Source organism: Mustela lutreola, chromosome 11 (genome assembly GCF_030435805.1).
Source record: "Mustela lutreola isolate mMusLut2 chromosome 11, mMusLut2.pri, whole genome shotgun sequence".
Classification (NCBI taxonomy): Eukaryota; Metazoa; Chordata; class Mammalia; order Carnivora; family Mustelidae; genus Mustela; species Mustela lutreola.
In genome coordinates this window covers 53,274,069-53,286,222 of record NC_081300.1, presented here as the reverse complement: position 1 = coordinate 53,286,222, position 12,154 = coordinate 53,274,069, and the positions used below count along the sequence as shown (strand labels likewise).

The 12,154-nt window shown below is 39.9% G+C and overlaps 1 protein-coding gene and 1 long non-coding RNA gene across 5 annotated transcripts in view; one reads left to right on the top strand and one right to left on the bottom strand.

The window, feature by feature from the left end:
- The window catches only part of DLGAP1 (DLG associated protein 1), an 889,418-nt gene that overhangs the window by 395,818 nt on the left and 481,446 nt on the right, over positions 1-12,154 (top strand). The window lies entirely within an intron of this gene.
- LOC131811672 (uncharacterized) overlaps positions 5,446-12,154 on the bottom strand; it is a 365,766-nt gene continuing 359,057 nt past the window's right edge. The window contains exons 13-14 of the long non-coding RNA XR_009346068.1: positions 7,170-7,267; positions 5,446-5,863 (exon numbers count right to left, since the gene is read on the bottom strand). This is a non-coding gene — a long non-coding RNA (uncharacterized LOC131811672). The remainder of the gene's footprint in view (positions 5,864-7,169; positions 7,268-12,154) is intronic.

Sequence of the window (12,154 nt, the reverse complement as noted above, 5' to 3'; positions counted from 1 at the left end):
TCCTCTGCCCTTCAAGCTGGAATTAAATTGATATGAGACACATTACAAGAGGAAAGCAAACTTAATGCTGTAGGTACGGGGAATCCACAGAGACATGGAAATTCCAAAGACAGACTATATGAGCTAAGGAGAGAAGTAGGAGTCTGAGGATACAAGGCGGAGAATGACCAGGAGCAAGGAGGTATGTGGAAAATAAAAGTTGTCCTATTACTTAGAGTTCTTAGGTAAAGTAGAATCTCTGTTGTTAGCTCTCTTTCTGATACAAGCAGGCAGTTGGGGGGGAGGTAGAGAGCTTTTCCTGAATCTGCTGGGGTTTAATTGCTTTTCGGTGACAATAATGTTCATGCCAAAGTGGCCTGTGTTGAGGTGGCCTGCCCTGAGCTCCCACAATGGTTAAAAATCCACAGGCCTTAGACAGTCTGCATGGATAGCATTTCATAAGGGAAAGGAAGAGCTATATTTTTAGAATCTTCTCAGCTGCTTTGGGTTAATTTCTAAATTTTTATATTTGGTTCCAGTTTACAGCTGTTTCTAGGAAAGAGGCACACTTTCTTCTTCTCCAGATGGAAATGACTTTTTTTTCCATTTTTATTGAACCAGATCAGACTGAAACAGATTAGCTTATCAAGAACCATTTAGGGAAGGCATGGTCATCACGTGCTACTACGTAAGCAAAAGCATTAGGAAGGCACCACAAAGAATAGTTTGCAAGTTCAGCTCTAAGTGAAATGAATGAGATTCAAGGTCATTTATTGCTCATGCTCTGCCCAATGCTGCTAACCTGGAAAGTAAATTACTTTTGTCACCGTAAACTGAGGTGTGTTTTGTATTTTGCCAGGTGTTTTCCCAACAATGATAGGCTAAGTTGATCTCAAATCAATTAAAATTTTATATAACAAGTGAATCTGTATTAACACAAACTGTACGACTTACCTCCTCCTATTTAACTGAACTAATGTGGTTTCATTCCTTGGTGAGTCACAGGTAGAAACTACATCAGATGAGTGTCACATAAAGGAAAGTTTATTTGCAGCAAAGAAGGAAATCACATGGAGTTACTTCCAAAGCTGTGACTCCCTTTTATTTAGGGTTAGAATGAATATTTAACATTAAGTTTGATTTTCTCCTGTAATGTGTCTCATATCAATTTAATTCCAGCTTGAAGGGCAGAGGAAATTTTTCCTCTGTGACACCACCAGAGTTCACCCAAAGCAAGTATATATACAGGAAACCATCTCTTGGTCACCATTTGTAGAGGGACCTGTAAGGTCACACAGGTAACTTAGGGAAACATGGCTGTATATACACTGTACCTTATGGAAATGAGGCTTGTGTTCCTCCTTGAAGGGGGGGTGAGCGTTTCACTCTCATAATGAAGTCAGGTAAATGTCGGTCACTCCATGGGTCACTCTGTGGTCTGTGCAGGCATGAGTGCCAACTGGTCTGGGTGGTCTGGGCCACCGAACTCTTTGTCTAGACCATCCTTCTTGCTTGAGGGGTTGTTTTGGTTTCCATCATGGGATGCTATGCTGTTGGATCTTTTGCCTGAGTTAAGAGATAAACTGGAAAAAAGATCTTAAGGAAAAATATGGGACAAAAGTCTGTGAGTGCAAACAGGGGGGCAGTAAAGATCAGGTCTTAGAGTCCTGTTGATGACCCCATGGAGAAGGGAGGGAGTATGAGGGAACTAACTCTTTTGAATACTTACTGTGCTCCATATTCTGGGCTACAAAGTTAAATACATCATTTCTTCCTTTTTTTTTTTTTTCTTTTTAGATTGTATTTATTTATTTGTCAGAGAGCACAAGTAGGAGGAGTTGCAGGCAGAGGGAGAATCGGGCTCCTCACTGAGCAGGGAACCTGGACCCTGGGACCATTCCTGACCAAAGGCAGGCACTCAACCAACTGAGCCATCCAGGAATCCTAAAATATCCATTTCATTTAACCTTAATACAGTATATTGTTATTCTTATATTTAAACAGGGAACTCAGCCTCAGAGAAGTCATACAGTCAATGCATAGTAAAATCTTCATACCTCGCCCAAAGAGAGCATTCTGACTTCCCTTATCTAGCCAGATGGCACTGATATAATATGCCTTTGGTGTTAAACCCAAGAGTAACAGTGAGGTTGCAGTAGAATTGGGATGGACCCAGGAAACAGGTCTGTACACCTGAGGCACGCTATGCTTCCACACTGCTTAGGCAGCAAGCTATTTCAGGCTGAGTCTCCCTGTGGCTGAGCCACCCCTACAATTCATATCTTAATGACAGTTATTATTATTAATAATGATGCCCTGGGAAGTAACAAAATTCTCAGACTCCTGAGACCAAATGCGAAGTGATACATGTATTTTGTGGGCTATTCTAGGACTAAGATCAAGGAAAAGATGTTTGCATCCCTTTCCTAAGAGATAGTTTCACTGAATGGTCTGTATCATATCCCAGAAAGTCATTCTGTAACCACAGAATCAGAAATAGGGCAATAGGCACTTCTAATTGGATAACAGTTGAACTAGAAGAGTATGGTATGATCTCCTGGTGCTTTTTCCATCTGAACCACCAGAAAATCAGAGCTCCTTCCTCTAGATGATGTATAGACTCAGAAATTCTTATTCTCTCAACTATTCTCTTTCATTTTTTTTAACCTTCTGGTAATACTCAACCCCTAAGTATTTATTACCCAGTAGATTAAGTATTTTACCCTGAAAAACTCAAAAACTTGCAAACTCAGGAAAGTAGATTTGGCTTCATTATTTTCTTGGTGTGGCACACTTAATCTTCTTTACTTCCTGTTCAGAATGGCTTGTGAGAATCTGGATACCTCAAAGTGAGATGGCTAGGGCCGTTGTGTAACTCTTTTAGCCAAAAGCCACCAACTCACCCCTAGAATATTTTTCAACAATTTAGAAGCCTTACCCTAGCATTTGTTAGGCAGAATTCATCTTAAGCTAATTGATGTGTGTACATCTTTTTGTGGGGCAGAGGGTGATAGAGGTCAAGAGGAATCACTTTGAGAACCATCTTTGCCTTTTATAAAACAGAAGCACTGTTGAAGCCACACGGACCTGACAGTGAGTTTGTTGTTGCTGTTGTTTGGGGTTTTTTTTTAAGATTTTATTTATTTGACAGACAGAGATCACAAGTAGGCAGAGAGGCAGGCAGAGAGAGGAGGAAGCAGGCTCCCTGCTGAGCAGAGAGCCGGATGTGAGGCTCAATCCCAGGACCCTGAGATCATGACCTGAGCCTAAGGCAGAGGCTTTAACGCACTGAGCCACCCAGGAGCCCCCTGACAATGAGTTTTGACCTAACCTTGTCACTGCAGAAAGTCTGGAAGAGCAAGCACTCTCTTGACACTAAGACTCACTTCCCACAACAAGGAAGCAGATTCAGAGTTACTCATCTTGTGGCTGCCTGTATTGGGCTATTTTAGGGATGGGACTGCTTGAATCATAGCAAGAGATTGTTTCAAATCAAAGTAACAGTTTTCTAAAAATACTACTGATTTCCTTGGTAACTGAAAATGTCAGTTTGAAGAGTTTTAGTGGTCATGTAAAGAATCCAAGGACTATCCTATATGTATAAGCGAATGAATGAATGGACGCCTGCATGCATGAATGAATGAATAAGGTTAGGGTTAGATTAATGTTCTATATATAGTTGTGTTCATTTGTAATTGCCAGCTCTAAATTGGACGTGGGTGCAAAATGCCATCGGTAGAAAGTAAAGATTTAAATTCAGGAAGCTTTTAATTTTGATATTTGTGTTCTGTTGGGAATGACCATGTCACAGTCTAAAAGTAAAGTGAAAAGGGCCTCTGGAGTCAGAGAACCAAGACCTGAACTAATTATGTGACCGTAGGCCAGTCACTTTACCCTCTGTGGAACTGTTATCACATTGGTAACAACAGCAATACTCACCCAAGTTCCTGCATATATCAAATGAAATGTGTGGATAAAATGCCCAGTGCCATGTAGAGGGCACACACTTGACTTTGGATGGGGTCATCACTGTCTCCCCATACATACTCCAGGCCTCAGATGTCTTTTCTGTCATTTTCCCTCTGGTTGTCTTATTCACTGCTAAGTCTCTAAACCATAGAATTGTACTGCTTATTAGTGCACAAGAAGTAATTGTGGAGCACAGGAAAGCAGGTGGGTTAGGTGGTGATCTCATCCAGTTTGCCCAGTGTTTGTGTGTGTCTCTCTCTCTGCCTGGTCCTTTCACATTGATAACTCAGTAGCACTGAATACCCCACTCTTGGTTTCTGTTTTATTCCTGGATTATAGTCTCATGGCTCAGCCGTCTGGGTCTCAGACACTAGAGCCCCCAGTCAAACCCATCACCTTCTTCCATATCCAGATCTGCCCTGCGTGCTCCATGATAAGGCACAGCTGTACTCTGTGAGGACGGAGGACACTGTCATCCTCAAACCACCAATGGTGAGAATTTCAGAGTGTGATCATCAGTGGTGAACTCTTGATCAAATTCTAGTCTCCCCTTTCCAGTACATAAAGTATTTTACTCCTCTAGCTGCCCTGAGTTAGCTGTGGCCACATGAGATGATTTGGCCAAGGACATGTGAACATGATGGCTGTGTGGCTTCTGTGCCAAGCATTCAGAGCTAGAGAAGAGTTGGACAAATTCCTTTTCTCATCTCGGTGAATACAGAAGCAAATAGCTTAGTGAGAAACCTTAGTGTCGCCATTGCCAGGGGTGATATTCACTTGATCCAGTCTGAAATAGTGGAAGCCTGCCCAGCTGTGTTGTTTCCTGTCTGCTCCAGCCTTATCAGAGAAGCTGGGGCTCCACAGGGACAGGAAGTCAGGGCTCCATCATCGGAAACTCCAGACTCAACCCCAACTTTCCCTTCCAGTCCTAAAATTGAGCAAGAATCTTCCCGATGCAGATATTTAATCTAGAAAAGGAGTAATCTGTGTGTGATTTAAGAACAAAGCCAACACCCAAATAAGTACCAAGTAGGATGATATTTTTATATACGGACTATCTCAGAGATAACCAAAGAGAGGAATTTAAATCTAACTTCCCAAATAAATAAATACAACTTCCAAAGCATGACTTGTAATTTTACATTTCTAGATTAGATTTAAAATTTGTAAAAAGCTTTTGAAAGATGGTAGAGGTACAAGATCAGAAACCTCAGCACAATTACATAGAGATAAATGCCAAAAGGTAAAAAAAAAAAAAAAAAAAAACTCACGAGTTTTACAAAATACACACTTTCACAAATCTGTACATACACATGAACGTTTGTCCCTATTTTTTCACCTTTTCTATTAAGCATAAAAAGCAAAATAATTTAAAAAAATAATTTGATAAATGAAAACCACATGCGGTGCTAGGCTTTTCCTGTTTTGTCCCTACCTGTACAGCCTTAACAATGTCAGATGACCTCTACCATCCTTTCTCTCCTACCAGATGCTCTCCAGAGCCTTATAATTCTAATAGCCTCTTGTCATTCCACGTGAGTCAGAACATACTCTGTCATAGGACGGATAACAATTAAACCAGTACATTTTTCAAAAATAAATGTATTGGTTAACTTCTGCCTGACTCTTTCAAGACATTTTTTTGAGTTAGGTTATGACAAGAAACAAAGAAGGCAATAACACTGAAATAAACTGGGTACAAAGAAAATACGAGAATACAAGTACACTCACTGAAAGGATATAGGAAGCTGTGACTACATATTAAGTGGCTAAAAGCCATGGCAAAAAGTTCACGAGGAGAGTTGTATAGCTTTCCTAGTATTAAAGTCTTAAGAAAAAATTTTCTACGTAACACATTTTAAAAAGGAAAAATTGGATAATATTCTTGGTAGACTCCATTATGTCAGTCTTCCTCCTACAAAGTGAGAAAATGCAAAATGGTAAATGGGCAATGTTTCTGAATAGGCAGTTCACGGTAAGAAAACCTTAAAAGGGTAATAATTATTAAGGGACGGTCAAACTGTATAGAAATCAAGAAAATACTAATTAAGCCACCAGTAAAATGCTGATCTATAATCATAACACTGATGGAAACTAAAAAGTCATGCAATACCAAATGCTGGTGAAGATAAAGAAAAATGGGAGACCCTAATGAAGTTATTTGGGAAAAGAATTTCACTGAATTTATTGAAATTAAGTATGTACACTTCTAACAATCATGCACACACAAGCAATTGTGCTTTGGGATAGTTTTTCAATTAATCAGGTACTCAAGGAAAAAGTTTAGTGATACTCCTGACAGCTGCTATCATTGGTAAAGTTACCAGTGTACAAATAGGCTGGCATATTATGGAGTATAAAGCCAGTAACTTAGATGTTGCAGTAACATGAGAAGATCTCTAAAAACCACATTAAGTGGAAAAAGTTTGAAAGATATTTATACCACAGTATCATTTATGGAAATTAAACATACTCTGTGCCAAAATTGTTCAGAGCTTCTGTGTGTGTGTGTGTGTGTGTGTGTGTGTGTGTGTAAAAGTAGAAGAAAAGAACATACTTTAAATATATCAAAAAATGGTCTAAGTGGGAAGGGGGTGTGATTAGTGACCACCGATAATAGAGAAAGAAGTTGAACTGCAGGGAAATATATAAAAGGGCATTTTGTGGATTGGTCATGTTGTAAATTCAAGTCTATGATCGTCTTAAACTTGCTTATCCAAGGTGCATATTTTAAAAAATTAAAACTTTAAAAGTTGAGAAAAACAAAATTAAGAACATTTGAAAAACAACAATAGAAACACCAGCTCTATTCAAGAGCCTTCATGAAAGCTGGGCTTGAACCTCACACACACAGTCAAGTTCCCATGGTTTCAAGGGTTGGGCATTCTCACTTGGGGAAAGCAAAGGCCATAAAAACTGGCTGCAGCCACAGTAGTTGAGGATCGACAGTGTACCTACTTCATGCCAGGGTCCCCTGCCCCAGCACAGGATGGGGCATGACACCATAGGCAAGTGTGTAGAATGAACAAACTCATACTTTCAAAAGAAGTAATATTCTTGTGGCGAAGCCTTGGGACAAATCTGAACACGAGAGAGGTTTTTCCATTAAGTAAACAGTGAGGGTTGTATCAGTAGCACTCAGTCCTGCAGATAAGGGGCTCATCATCACCATCCCTGCAACTGGTGACCGGAGCTATTGTTTGGGCCCTGATTTATATTACCTTTAAAATCTTTCAGTCTAGGAATCCAGGTTCTTTTCTTCCTTTAGACTGAAGCTGGACTCAGAGCAAGGTTTAGCCACACAATAACTCCATTAATGCTGAAAAAGAAAAAGAAAAAAAAAAAGGAATGGGCCTATTTTAAGACTTTATCATTCTCGCACTTGAAAATAGAGTGCAGATTACTGGCAGTAATAGGAAAGGTAAAAAAATCAACAAAATTGTGAAGTGAAGTCACATTGCTGTATCAACAATTATCTTTTATCCCTAGCTTAAAAAAAAAATTGTATTGTGTGCTTTGTCTGTCTGTAAAAAATAATGTTAAGTTTTCCATTATTACTTTTGCATTACTTTGGATTATTCTAAATTTCTTTCAGGGCTGATTCATGCATCAGACCTGTGTCTTGGCAAAATTAAGCACTTCTTTCCTCTAATGCAGGAAACAGACCTATTACTGTGCCTCTGCCTTCCCCCATCACTTTAATGATACCCTGTTTAGGAATATTTTAACAGGGACCATGAGAAGAGCTAATCTTAAAAACAAATGGTATATAATTTACTTTGGCAGAAAGTCAGGCTTTGGGGGAGAGGCACATGCATGTTGGTGGGTGTGCAGGTGGGTTCCCGTGGGTCTCCTGTCCTAGATCCCCTGCACAGACATAATCAGGGATCCTGGCTACCTGGTCAGTCCTGCAAGGGTGAGGGGGTCCTGACACTCAGAGGAAGGTGCTAGATCATTAGATTGTGCTCAAAAATGACCTTCAAAAGGAACTTTAGGTGATGATTATGTTAGTTGAAAAGGGCTCCACGCAAAAAGAGTCATTAATTTTGGAAAGATTCAATGATGCTTTTCACTTCACTCTGCTGCTTCACAAAAGACTGAATTTTAAAGGTGGGGAGGTAGGGATTGGGTGGCTGAGTAATGGACATTGGGGAGGGTATGTGCTATGATGAGTGCTGGGAAATGCGTAAACCTGATGATTCACAGACATGTACCCCTGAGGCAAATAATACATTATATGTTAATTTTTTAAAAAGACTGGATTTTAAAGATGTGAAATTTCCTATCAGACTCACATAGTGGAATAATCGTTATTTTACAGTATGGCAGAGGGGGGCTCACTTAAACCTTGATTCTCTACATCAGAGTCCCTTTTGGAACTCTTCCTTCTACTTTCCCCCCAAGGGAATCATTTTAACGATTTAATGAAGTGACAGAGTCACAATACAGATATCTGAGCTAGAAGTTCTTCGGGTTTCTACATGGTCTGTTATAATTCTGTATTTTCCTGTAGCCTTGTTTAACTCCCTTCTGATGAAATTTAAATCCATTGCTTATCATTCTTCCCTCATAATAACCACTCTTCATTCAATAAATATTTATTAAGTGTCCCTTATATACAAATTATGTCAATTACTCTTTCTTAAATATATTGTTAAACTTGCCAGTTTTAAATAAAAATAGACAAACTTGCTAGTTTTAATGGATGCTATAATGAGCCATCCAAATACCCCTTTAGAACCAAGGTCTTTATTCCACTCCATGGTGGGAGTGTTGGCATGATGCCTCTCAGCCACATCCCTTCTGGGGAATCGCCTTTGACTGAAAGCACCAGCCTCACTGCCCTCCTTTCCAGGGCAGTCCACATCCAATGCCTGGTCAGTGATGGGGATACAAAGGCCCAGCCCCTTTCCTTAATTGTGGAAAATTTCAAAAGGCCATCCCACTCCAAAGTTCAGCATTTTCCTTCCTCACCCAATCCTTCTTCCCTGGCTACTTCAGTGGTGGTTTTCCCCAGTGCACACCCCCCCCACCACCAACTCTCCAGTTCTCAAATCCCCATCTCAGAGTCTGTCTCCAGAGAACCCAACCTAAGACAAGAAAAGCCATAGGGATTCACCTATCAACCATTCTTCACAGTCCTCTCTGTTGTTTCCATCATCTGTGTTAGTAGCCAGAGCAGTACTGTATTTCTGGTTACCAGAATTTCCACTGCTTATCAGATGCTCGCTGTTAAGCAGTCATATTGCTGCTGCTTCATTATCAGCACTTGCATCGTTATTCCTACAAATAAACATGAATTCACATTATCTTTTCGTTATTGATGTCTAGTGTTGGTAATTCAGATTGTCAGTGTGTTGTATTATATAAGACAATATTGAGTAGGTACTGACATATTCATCTTTTAAGCAGATGATATAACATGGTATCAGTAAATATAGGATAGTACTGTAAATATATTTTCTCTCCTTTCTGATTTTCTCTTCACTACTTTATTGTAAGAATAGAATATATAACAGCTCTACAAAATATGTGTTAATAGATTGTTGATGTTATTGGTGAGTTTTCTGGTAGGCTATTTTGGGGAGTCTACAGTTAAATGCAGATTTTCCACTGCACACAGAGCTGATGTTCAGGGCTCAACTGTACAAATAATCCTACTGAAAACATAATGTGCTACACCAGAAAGCTGAGTCGTTAGATGAGCCAACTGAAAATACTCTGCTGGACCAGTTAATGAGTGTTTGCTTTATTTTTTTTAAGATTTTATTTATTTATTTGAGAGAGAGTACACAGTGGGAGAGTGAGAGGGAGAAGCAGACACCCCACTGAGCAGAGTGGCCGATGCAGGACTCGATCCCAGGACCATGAGATCATGACCTGAGCTGAAGGCAGATCCTTAACCAATTGAGCCACCCAGGTGTCCAATGATTGTTTGCTTAAAACAAACAAACAAAAAATAACCTAGCATAGAGAATCGCTCTTTTCACCCTCTTTAAGTATAATGTGGACATACTGGCATGCCACCAGTTAGACTGCACAATAAAATCCAGTAACTTCATTGTTTTTTTATGGCTAGTATCTGAGAAGCAGTACAAATTTTGGTAACCAGAAATACAGTGCTGCTCTGGCTACTAACAGAGATGATGGAAACAACAGAGAGGACTTGCAAGAATGGTAGACAGGTGATGCCCTATGGTTTGAGGGATTCTCTTCTAGAAAACTGACCATGCTTTTCATAGAGTATTGTGTGTAATAAGACTTAGAAGTCCTTAAGACTGCTCTAGAGGCTAAATTAGAGATGTGTTTGAGGGCACGTAGACCACTTGACACCTTCAGTGTTGAACTCATGGAGGCTCTGACCGGGCATTGTGTTGTCCAAGATCAAAAATACTTTAAAAGACAGTATTTTTTGAAACAAGATGGGATCTGGAGGGAGACAAACCATCAGAGACTCTTAATCTCACAAAACAAAATGGGGGTTGTGGGGGGAGGGGGGTGGAGGGGAAAGGTTGGCTGGGTTATGGACATTGGGGAAGGTATGTGCTATGGTGAGTGCTGTGAAGTGTGTAAACCTGGTGATTGAGAGACCTGTGCCCCTGGGGCTAATAATACATTATTTGTTAATAAAAAAAAATTTTTTTAAGTATTTTTTTTACTGGCAAGGTACTTTCTGACTTCAGAAGATAGCACTGATGGATCCATTTCCAAAAAGGGTTCTCATTGTCTACAACTTCTTGTTGTACAACCAAAACTCTGGCAGTTGGTGTTTATCTTTTCCCGTCAAGGCTGGAAAGTTAGCAACTTTAGAGATTAGGGCAGTACTGGTCATAAACCCAACTGCATTTACGCAAAGCAGTAGAGGTTGCCTATCCATTTCTTGCCTTAAAACTGGTGCTTACTTCTCTCCCTTACCAATAAATCTTTTGTGTGTGGCTTTTTTTTTTTCTTTTTTCTTTTTTTTTTTTTTTTTCCAGAACAGAGTACTTTTGTCTGCCTTGAAAACCTGTTTAAGCAGGTATCCTTTCTTGTCAATGGTTTTCTTCATGGCATCTGGGAACTCATCTGCTGTCTCTTAGTTGGCAGAAGCTGCCTCTCCTGTTTTCTTGACTTTTTTTTAAGCCAATCCTTTCTCTAAAGTTTTCAAACCATCCACTGCTGGCATTAGATTCTCCAGCTTTAGATCCTTCACTTTCCTTTTGCTTTAAGGGATGCCTTTCTTAGAACAATCCTGCATTTAAAAATAAATGAGCTGCAATTTAGGTCAAAAAGGTATTTCACAAAAAGTGCAAGGTTTTCACTCCTGCTGGTATAGCTACAACAGCTTCTGAGTTTTCTTTTCTTAAAACGGTCCTGGGGCTCCTGGATGGCTCACTCAGCCAGGTGGCGGACTCTTGGTTTTGATTCAGGTCATAATCTCAGGGTCCTGGATGGAGCCCTGCCTTGAGACTTCATGCTCAGCTGCGGAGTCGGCTTCCTCCTCTCTCTCCCTCTGCTCCTCCCCCCAACAACACGCACACATTTTCTCCCCCGTGGACTTTCTAAGATAAATCAGTCTTTAAAGAAAGACTGGAGGGCAACCACAGCTGCAGACCTTGATCTAGAGTACCTATCAAACTACTCAAGTTTTTCTTGTAATGTCAGGATTTCTCTGCGCTTCCTGGGAGCACTTCCGGCATCACTAGTGGCATCTCATAGGAGTCCTGTGTGGTTATTCAAGATTTTTGGTATTACACTAAATGTGATGAACAATACATGAGAACCAGGAGACATCCCTTTTTACTGTGATACTTAATTTACTAGCCTCTGGAGAGGATTAGCGTCCTACGGTGTTTTAAGCAGATACTCACAGCACTAGAGCTCACAAAGGCAACTGGAAGGGGCCACGAAATTGTTATAGTAGTATAGTATGGACTACGTTAATTTTAGGCAGTTACTTACTAACTTACTACTGCATTTTTACATTCGATTCCATCTCTCTTGACTGCAGATGGTACCATATAGGGTCTGTATGTTTATAAGTTTTGATAAATTCTAACTTTTTATATTTTATGCATTCGTGACATACCTTTTTCTCAATCTTTTTTTATATTTCTAGGCTATACAGTTCATCTGCAGGGCTTTGTTTTTGTTCTTTTTCAAATTGTCACAAACCTGAAAAAAATTCCAATACATTTATTCAGAAAAATCTGCATATAAATAGACC